At 43.6% G+C, this 11,040-nt stretch overlaps 1 protein-coding gene across 4 annotated transcripts in view; it reads left to right on the top strand.

Annotated features, from left to right (window-relative positions):
- The window catches only part of TMEM63B (transmembrane protein 63B), an 82,762-nt gene that overhangs the window by 1,196 nt on the left and 70,526 nt on the right, over positions 1–11,040 (top strand). The window lies entirely within an intron of this gene.

The raw sequence follows: 11,040 nt of genomic DNA, 5'->3' as shown, positions 1-11,040 counted from the left end.
TAAGTTCTCTCTTTCCTGCTGCTTTTGCTCTGGAGATTCCCCTGCTGCCTTCAGAACAGCTTTCCTCCCAACGTGATGGTTGATGGGAGTTGTAGTCCAAAACATCTGACCGGCACCAGGTTGAGGGAGGTTGCTTTAAAAAAGAAAAGGAAAAGAAATGCACCAAATGCTCAGGGAAACTAGGCCCAAAAGGAGGCGGATGCAAAACCAAATCCATGTCCTATCCTGCCTCGCTGTTCCCCTGCTACCCTGCCATTGCGCTGTGCCTTCTCCAGGGATTTTCCTTTGATCTAGTCCCAAAGATAACTGAGAGCAGCCAGGCAGTCAAAATACCTTTCTTTCGCCTGTGATGTCCAGATGTTACTGGGCTGCAATCCCACCATCTCTTACCATTGGCCATGCTAGCTGGCGCGGATGGGAGTTGGAATCCTGCAACATCTGGAGGACCACAGGTTCCCCATCCCGGGGCTAAAGGAAGCATTGTGGTCTATTTCTATGAGGGATGGCAGGGAAGCAGGATGGACAACTTTTCCCAGACCTTCTCATGTGACACAATTATAGCACTTCAGTGGTTACCATCTTTGCAACATCTGGAGGCTACAAGCCATTCTAAGTCTAAACCACCAGTGTATGCAAAATGAGTTTTAATATAAAATAGATTAATAATTGCTGCTATATCAACTTAGTTCTCCTGCTTCTTATTCCCCCTCCCACCTCATTTTAAATAAAAAAGTTGGATTGAATGGAAAGGGAGGTGTATTGGAAGGAAGAGACTGAGAAGTGAATCTTCCTATTGCTATTATTATTGTTGTTATTATACAAAACCCCCATTTCCACCACCCTAATGACAGTGCCTCATTCTGAGTCAGGGTCAGCTAGTGTGGGTGTTACTGGAGCTCAATGTGTCAACAACATCTAATGATATCCATGGGAGATGGCTTCCTTACTGTTGGTGTGGCAATCTGAACATTTGGAATGCGGAATGAATGTAGAGGGTGTTTTTATATAGATAGCATAAAGCCTATCTCCAGCTGTGTTTGAATCTGGCATTCAAATCAAAGGGTAAAGATGTTTTGGCTTCACAGATGCTCATAGGCTGCATGTTCTAGCAAGTAATAAATGCTGTTGCTATTGGGGAAGGCATAGGGCCATGTTATGTCTTCTCCAAGTGCACAACAAAGAAAGTTCCTTTAGATGCCAATTTAATTGGTGACAGACTTTTGCAAATGTTTTATGGACTCTTTTGGGGGGGGGACAAAAGCAAATATAAAATATGGATAACCATAGATGAGATGTTATTAATTACTATGCTGTTTATCATTTGCATAATATTTTTGCATTGCTGTGTTTGCCCTTTTGGTTGCATGGAAGGAAAGTCAGTGTTACAGGGATGGACCTAAGGCAGGGAGATTCTGACCTATCCAAGGTCACACAATTAGTCCAAGCTGTTAATCCTCTCCTTCAAACAATGCCTCTGAAACTGCTATGGCAAATGCAGCTACTGTCTTCATTACTAGAGAGTCATGTGTAGCGCAAACCTTATCATGTTTTCTGACACAGGCTGCAGTATTTCAGAGGGAGTTACTCTCTTGTAATTGTGTTTAGGTTTGCAGTCGTAGTCTCCTTACAGATAGGAGATGATCAAAGGCATGGACTAGAAGATAACGGCAGTCAAAATGGGGTTCAAAGGATTGGCTCTTTCTCCTAGGTAGCTGAGGCAATAAAGTAGATTCCTGTTACATCATGAAACCAAAGGTGCAATAATTCATGGCTGTTTTTAAGGTAACAGCCTATAAGACATAGACGACATGGCCTATTGAAAACAAAAAATTGAAACCTCAGTGCAGAGAATATCTGTTTAAGAGGGTGTATTGGTTGGGAGACAATGGAAGAGTGTGCCTTCAGGGTTAAAGCCAAAGCATTGGAGAGTTACAGTGCCTGCTATAGCTGTAGAGACCAATATGCGACAGATATATTTCATTGCAGGTAGGGCAGATTACCTAGTAAGATAATGCTTAAAGCATCTCTGGACACAGTGTTTCCCAAACTTAGAATAATCATGCATCTCTTTTGAGAGTTTTACTGGCATATCCCCTTCGTGGGCGAAGATAATTTTGGGGGTAGTTTTAATAATATTATTTTATCTTTGAACTGTTTTCTGCAGCTAAAAAAACCCCCTGCAATAAAGTAAAATAAAATAGTATGCTGTGTGCCCTTTGAAACCCTTTCCTTTCTTCTTCTTCGGCAATCACTCACAGCCGAGTAAGATTGTCTTCCATAAACACGGTTTTAACAATGAGTCCGTAAGTGACTGTGGAGGCCAGTTCTGGATCCATACGTCCTTCCACAGTGGGGACATTGATTTCCGGTGGGGAGTTGATCACGGAGTTTCCCATACCCCCAGGGGTACATGTACCACACTTTGGGGAAGACTGCCTGGATGGATGGGGGAATTCCCATCCACCTTGCAGCAGGGTGGCAGCAATGGAATGGGCTAGGGCCGACCTGTCCAACCGGTCGATCACAGGCTGTCCCTGGTTGATCCTGAGATCTTCAGCGATCGACCAAAAAAAGCTCAACAACTCTGGTCAATTCAATGGATAGACCACTTTATTACTTTATTTATAGTGGTAGTAGGTCGCAGTCTCTTGGAAGTTGGACACCCCTGGGCTAGGGAGTTGTGTGGCTCTCCAGCACACACAAGCAGGGAACGAACTTGCATGCAGGGGTAGGGCAGCTGCCAGACTCCCTCTCTCAAGTGGACTCACAGCAGCAGTGACATTGCAGTAGAGTCAAGTAGCTGCTCAGGAAGCCTGTGAGTGAGCTTGAGGAGGAGGCTGGTGAATGGAGCAGCGTGGCTGCCAGGGGGCCAAGTGGCAGCAAACACTTTGCAGGGCAGGCAAGGCATCAGCTCCAGTGAGCCTTGTCAGTTGTGTGGGTCCCTGCTGTCCTACTCTTGCCATTTTGGGGCGGGGGGGGGGAGAGGGGCGGGGCAGGACAGGACAGGGAGAAAAGTGGGATATAGGGCTGTGGATGTGGTTTATATTGCTACAAAACTTCTGTGACCCCTTTAACCAGAAGTTTCTGGTTTTACTTGCCAAAGGATTTAATGAAATCTTCTGTCAACATCTGCTGTTTAATCAAACTTGGAGGTTGCATCACACACACCAGTTTTTGCTGTCTGCTGAAGAAAGGATATTTTAGGTGTTCTAAACTGTTATTGATAAAGTTAATCAGGGTGGGAAGACAAGAGGATTTTGCTTTATCGGTGGAGTCGTGACTGATCAGCAAATCTTTAAATACAAACTATGTATGTTTCTTTTTTTTAAAAAAAAGGAAAATGTAAATAAGTTGTGGAACCTCATGCTTTCCCACATTTTCTGTTAACCCACAAGTGGGAAAATAAAGAGTATATAAGGAATTCAAAAGTTAGGGAAAATGAGGTGACTTGGAGTCTGTTCAAAGATCATGACCAGCCATCATGAGCTCATCTTTGGACAGATCCATCTCAGCCGCTTGGGGATACACGCTTGCTTAAATAACTCAGTAAATGCAAATACGGCTTTAATCTCTGGAATGGTTTCTGGAGGCATTTGTTTCCTTTGATGAATTCCTGTAGAGCTCAGGTTCTGGACAACAGGCTAGAAAGATCCAAGAAGGGATTTTCCCAAGAAGGATTGTACAGTTTCCCCAACAAAAGGTTCCAGGATGCATTCACAGTCTTCACCAACCAAGTTGTTAGTCCCCCATTGCAGCTCTCATTTACTGAGAAGCAAAAAGGTCAAGGGGGAAAGTGCCATCTTCTGAGCATCCTGTCCATATCCTCGGACTGCATGAACTGAAAGGTATCCAGAACCAGTCTGCATAAGGTCTCCAGTTGTGGAGTCCAAGCTGGAATAGATGCAAGCAGCTTTATCAGCAATCTGCTCACAGCAGGCTGCTGAGTGCTCCACTCTTTTTCCGGACAAGTCAGAATGCAGTAGGCCTCAATCATTCACAACTGCTGTTTCTGTGCCAATGCAGTGGTGAATGCTTCTGATGTATGTTAGCATGAATGTATGGTGCCATCAGCCAATGAAAGAAACTCTCCAACCGAGGTGCTGAACAAGCTCTAAACAGGAAGAAGGGGAATCTAGTACAATTCTGTCAAGTGCCAGAAAGGGTCTCCTGATTCCAGAGATTAGTCAGAGTCATTAATGGAACCATTAAAAGACCTGTTGAATTCAATCCCACTGGAGGGCCCAAGAGGTGGTGGGTACTTGGGGGTGAGAGCTCATCAACGGCAACCTTGCTAGGGCCGCTAACAATGTGAAGCCAGATGACTAGTAATTGTAGCACAGTACTCCTAACTATGCCTATTCAGAAGTATTTCCTGTTCAATTCAGTGGCAATTACTCCCAGTTAAGTGGAGCTAGGATTGCAGGCTTGGGCATCTCCTAGAGGGCTTGAGCTAACCAGGCCCCATGTCTTATTAGGGCAATCATGTACTACAGAGACTCTCTCATCCATCACTCACCCCAATTATAAAGAGGACTGGTGGTATTGCAGTCCACCCATTTCTTACTTATCTGGGTCAGTAGGTAGGTTTTTTAATACAAAATATGCCATGTAAAAGTCTACTTTAGTTGTTACTCCCACTGACAAGAGTACAAGGCTAAATAACTTTCAGTGTCCAACTTGCCTTTCTTGGGCAAGGCAAAAGTGTATGTGTTAGTGCCTTAGCTCCGGGTCTGCCTGGGGGATTCCAAATATCATTATTCCTATCAATCTGACTCTCAGTCTGGATTTCGTATGTAAACCCTATTGGTCCCTCTGCTGGATCACATATGTGGAGGGATGCGTTGAAGGAGTGGGATCCTCTTATGTTCTAGATCTCTCTGTAGCATACTAGTAACGTTCTGGACCATCTTTCATGGATGGAGATTGGAAGCATCATGCTTTGGTAACACTTATCCTAACACTGTGGTTGGGTTCAGATAGTGGTACTGCATGGTTGCAGGGGCACTGGTGGTTGTTGGTTCTCCTGAGGTATATTTAAGTGCTTGGCCTATTTGAAGTTCTACTCCACCCTCAACCTCTCCCAAAGGACCAGGTAAATGGCACAGGAGTGCTCCCAAGAATACAGCAATTGTAAAATATTAAGTACTGAGGCCCAACATTATGTATAAAGTAATGCCCAAGGAATTCCACCCATCCAAGGCTCTAGTAAGCACTGGTTTGTGATTACAGTAATTTCCTTCCTGTTTCCCAGGTGCCCAGTCTCTTTCCTCTTCCCCTGAAATCTCTCCCTAGGTAACTGCATTGTCCCAGTGCAATTTTCCACCCTAACTTTAAACTTAGTATGTGTCAAAAATTCTGAATGTCAAGCAAGGCAATGAATTTAACTTCATTAATTATGCTAGTACTTCTATGGCACAGAATTTAATCTAGTTGTGAAATTTGCATTTGCTTGCACTAAATCACAACGGCCTGGGAAGGCCCTCATGGTGGAGGGGGGAGAGAGTGCAGCCTTCTGACACCTATTATTCAGTATTAAGGAGCACAGTGCTCCACTTTCAGATCTATTATGTATCATTCAGGTGTTTAGCACATATTAAACTCCTGCTGCATGTTACGCATTGCAGCAAGCACAAACCTTCAGGGACAAATACATGTGCCCTTGTGTGTAGTGGGGGGGCAGGGGGGCAACTATTGGTTGTCAGAATCTGCTTCTCTGAGCTGACTGTGAAGTCTTTGCAATGCTTCTCTCTTGGCAATTCTTTCAGATGACAGCTTGGCCTGATTTGTCATACTGTAGCTCTGTAGCTTGAAGTGGTTTTGCCGTTATTGCAGAGGAGTGTGCAACACTGCATCAGCAAAAAGCAATAGGAGCTGAAATCTCCTAAATAGAAAGAGGGAAGTGTCTGTGATTCCCGTGGAGTCTGAAATTGGCTGCTGATGCTGTGAATGGAATACCTTCAGCTGGGCTGCTCTCTTTAAAAGCCCCTGTTGGGCCATCCTGCCACTACCATCACACATCAAAGCATACCTTCACACACTCAGGGAAGCTTTTCCACATTACTGGGGAATGCCCATGAGTAAATCCATGTGTGAATTCATGTGTATGTTCAACTGGCACTCCATCCCCCACTAGATCAAAGCAGAGAAATGACAGGCACAAATTGGCAAAGAATGAGTGGATCTTTTGCATCAAGTCTCCAGTGTTTACATCAATACTATGAGAAGGGGGTTGGATTTATTGCCATGGGGCAATTGTGCAATTGTTAGGCTTCCAAAAAGGCAGTCATGCGAACCTGTGGCCCTCCAGATGTTGTTGGACTCCCAACATCCATCAGTCCCAGCCAGCATGGCCAATGGTCAGGGATGGTGTTGTTGTAATCCAGCAACATTGAGATGTGGGGATGAGACACAGGTTCCCCATCTCTGGTAAGTGTTTGGCCTAAGTGTAAAGACAGATGCAGCATTTTTAGGGAAGCAGAGCCAACTTGAATCTCCTTCATCACATTTATTCCAAACATGTATTTCCACCTTAAAGCTGGATTTTGAAAGCATCAGCTCTGCACTTGCAGCAAAAGCTTAAAATGTACTGTGCTAATTGGCTAGTGCCTGTGACATTCTGAAGCAGTTATACAATTATTGTTAAACACTCTGTGTTTTTTATGATTAAAAAAATGTGATAGGTGAACATTTCAGTTAATAAATGTATATGCCATTCTTTAACATATTTAAAAGATGGGGGGCTGCCTAAAATGCGGAGGATGAAAGACTTGTTGGTATGACTGACTGTTATTTCAGTTGCAAAGCAAGGAGGAAGTGAGGCTTGAACCACTGCCAGAAAGGCATGCTATAAGAGTCCATTCCACTCCTATTAAATCTGTTTTTACCAAAGTCATGGGGCAAAGGGACAAGTGCTTTTACGGGTTGACTAATAAACATGTAGTAAATGGTAGAAATAAATTAGTAGTTTTCACAGTGGAGGGATCTTCCAGTGATCCATATTTGGATATTTCATTTGTTCAGAAAGTTAAGGGTCAGCATTTTCATGGGGTAGTGGGGTGGTTTTGCTCACATTCACCAGTTTTGGCAGGAAGGACTGTATGGCCATGTTTGGGCATGATATTTCGGCTTTCAAAGCTGAGAAGTGTATGAGCCTTTTTGCCCATTCAGGTGGTCTTTTACTTTCCCCTTTGCACAAGCTACAATTAAACCAGGAAGCCTCTAGGTAACCAAAGCTGAAATATTGTTACCAGCTTTGGACCAAACCAGAATATTCAACCATATTTTGAAGTTGATGTAATCTCCTATCTTGGTAAAGTTGCAGCCTTCACACTAGATGTAGAAAAGTATCCATGATCACTGCTACAGCCCAGTGTCTTGCATTGTAACACATGTAGTCATGAGAGCCAATATTGTGAGTGCTGTGTTTATTTTTCTAAGATTGGAATTCTCAGCTTTAGCATTTGTTTGTCAAGAGAGAGATGACTGGCAGTGGCTCTGTTAAGTTTTCAGTGCCAGCTAGCTGAAGGCTCACTTATTTGCCCAGGCATCCAGAGGAGTCTGCAGAATTGTTTTTAATTTGCATTTTGTATTTACTTTGATGCAACCTAATATGGCAGGAGTTGGGAACTGGATCTCACTGGCAGGTCAGAACCTCATCTCTGTGCACACGCAACCACCCATCTACACGCTGTGCCCCCAACATATGCACTAGATTTGGCAAGTGAGTGGGGCCACGTGGAATTGTGATAATGTAAGCCTCATGCAGTTCAAAATCAGTCCATGTGAGCAAAAAAAGTGAGTGCAGTGCTTCCCAAGCACTCACAATCAGCTGATCGTTGGTGCTTGAGAAATGCTGCATAAGGGGTTTTGCAGACAGCTTATTGGTGATGCTTACAATGCCTCTTCTACCCAGGTCTCAGCTTTTCCTGCCTCACACTTGATGTCATAGATGTTTTGGTTTGGCCAGAATTAGACCTAATTAGTGCTGTGGGATGTGGGTGGCGCTGTGGGATGTGGGTGGCGCTGTGGTCTAAACCACTGGACCTAGGACTTGCCGATCGGAAGGTCGGCGGTTCAAATCCCCACGATGGGGTGAGCTCCCATTGCTCAGTGCCAGCTCCTGCTAACCTAGCAGTTCGAAAGCACGTCAAAGTGCAAGTAGATAAATAGGTACCGCTCTGGCAGGAAGGTAAACGGCGTTTCCGTGCACTGCTCTGGTTTTGCCAGAAGCAGCTTAGTCATGCTGGCCACATGACCCAGAAAAACTGTCTGTGGACAAAGTCGGCTTCCTTGGCCAGTAAAGTGAGATGAGCGCCACAACCCCAGAGTCATTCGCGACTGGTCTTAACTGTTAGGGGTCCTTTACCTTTACCTTTTAGGTCTTTAGTCTGGAGATTCCTGATTCCTGTGCTTTGGGATTGCCTTGGCAATGAAAAATGAGAGGGGGCAACTTTACTAAATTTTCCAGCAGAAAACTTAACACTCCAAACTCTGGTGTGTTCCAGATGTTTCAGACTACAAGTCCCATCAGCCTCTAGTAGCACAGCCATACTGCCCATGGCTAATGGAAGTTGCAGGCCAAAACATTTGGAGGGCTCCAGGTTGGGGGAAGGTTGTTGGAATCTTCCTGCCTGCTAGACGGTATTATCAAGCATCATGCAAAGTACTATTTGCAGGCTGGACAGCCCAAACCATCCCTGGCACAAAGATGCCCCATGAAATACTTTTCTTCTTATAACTTATTCTCTGACTGGCTGTTTCCAGGCTCTGCCTTCATGCTTGTGCATTTTCTCTCTTTCTCATTCTTCCCCTTCCCCTATAGCCATTATATGACCTGTTCAGGTTGTCCCAGAGCTACAGTTAAAATGAATGGATTCCAAACGTTTTTGTCTCAGAAGTAATTCATTCGTAATTTTTATTAGTGTTTACATCTGAGATGAGCAGAACTCATTTGTAATTAGAATTTGTTTTAGAAATTAATGGTGACCCCTTTAAAAAAAATAGAATATGTATTCCACTCAATGTAATTTTTATTTTATGATGCAAAGAGCAGGTTAAGCAAAACTTGTATGGTTGGTCTTCTTAGCTGCAAAGGATGCCATGGAATTAAGACGCATAGAATAAGGACCTTTGCATAGGAGACCTGAGCAATCTGTGTGGTGAAAGAGTTGGTGCTAAGCCCATGAGTAAGGGGGACCTTGAGTATACTCATATCTAGGATTGGCCTATAGAAGTAGTGTGTCTGATTCTACAACTGCTATATTACTGCAACAAAGGGAAAGGAGGATTCAATATGCTGTTTTGTTGTAGCTCTCTAGCTTTGATGAATTACTAATGGAGCTTGTGGTGGAGCTTCCATGTAAGCAGAGGAATGAATCGTATGGCATTCCATCCTAGATTTGCTTCTTAATGACTGCCAATGATCACCATTTATCCTTGAATCTCCCTAGTGACCTGTTCATAAATATGTGGCTGATTACGTGTCCCCAGCGTATGGACATGTGCATACAATGCAGTTTTTTGGTATGTGTGTTGCTATTTTACAGGATCTTAAATACAGAAATACAGATGACCAGCTGAAATCTTGTTCTATAAAATGATGATAGCATAAACAATTTTTTTGCCAGCAAAGCACAAATGAATATGAGGAAGTAGTCATGCGTTTAGTGCCTTCGCATGCATACATGTCAGTATACTTGTCTAAGTGTCACATTATATAATCGAATAGATTTTATGACATAAAAAATGAACTTACATATGTATCTATAGCTACTGGAGCATGAAAACAGAGCATTCCACATAGTTTTGGGTTCCTCCCCTCTCCGCTAAAATTAAATATATCATATATGTAACTTTTATTTCAATTAATCAAGACCTTTCCAAAAGAGTTATAACAATTATCAATGCAGCTCCATGTTTAAGCAAATAAATTATTCATGTTCATCCATAGGGTCTGCACAGTTATGAATACTAATTAATTTTACATGTAGCTAAACAGCTCTGTAATTATTTCAACTATGATATATTACCACTATAGTTTTCACTGAGGGACACCATTTTGCTTCCTAGATTACTTCCCAATATTTCTATCCCAGTCACTTGTATCCAATGCTGTCCATTCATGAGCAGAACAGACTTGCACAGTGGGACGTCCCATTCCTCTTCTCACCCCTACAGCTGCCTCACCCACAAAATCTGGAGGACCCTCTGGACCAGAGCAGATTTGGGGAACTTTCAGGGTGAAGAGGAGAAAGGTGAAGTGCTAGTGGTAGTTTACTTTTATATTAAATATTCTGATTCCAATACTGAATTTACCAACTCTAAAAATAAAATAAAAATCTCCTATCATCCCTGAACATTGGCATGCGTGCTGCTTCTGGTAGGAGTTGTAGTCCACAAACACCTGGAGGGAACCAAGTTGGGGAAGCCAGACAGTACTTTCACAATGTGACTGCTTGACTGTGTTCATAGCTATTGCCACACTTTTTTTGCTGTCAGTCAGCAGCATTATCCCATTGGCTTCATTCCTTCACCTCACCTTCCCACTTGGCTCCTCTTGTATCCTCCAGTGTGCAGAATGCAGAACAGCGGGATCATTGTGGTCACCTCTTTGCTTTCCCCTCTGGCATATCTATCAGTTTGATGTATAGCTGGAAGGACTGGGGGGAAAGATGCTCCTCCGCTTGCAGCAGGAACCCAGGCTCCCCTTGAGTCACCTTACCACGTCAGCAGCCGCCACCAGCCCCATGAAGTAGCCTTTCAAAGCATGCATGTAGCATGCACAGTCATGCCCCGAACCACTCAGATGGTCACAGGCTCCCATCAGCGACTGAATAGCAAGCATCATAAGCTGTGGTGCTTATATTGGCAATTCAGCTTTTGTGTAGCTCTTCAGAATTATCTGGAGGGGCTATGCTCAAAATTATCCAGCTTTTGCTGGCTTGAACCGAAGAGTTGAGTGGAAATTAAGCTTGTTTGTCTTAAGATATTTTATTGAGCTGCAGCAGAGCGGACGTTTCCAAACACAGAAATTATCAAGTA

This window comes from Podarcis cretensis, assembly GCF_951804945.1.
Source record: "Podarcis cretensis genome assembly, chromosome: 3".
In the NCBI taxonomy this organism is placed as follows: Eukaryota; Metazoa; Chordata; class Lepidosauria; order Squamata; family Lacertidae; genus Podarcis; species Podarcis cretensis.
The sequence above is the reverse complement of the archived record's forward strand: the minus strand, read 5'-3'. Positions and strand labels throughout refer to the sequence as shown.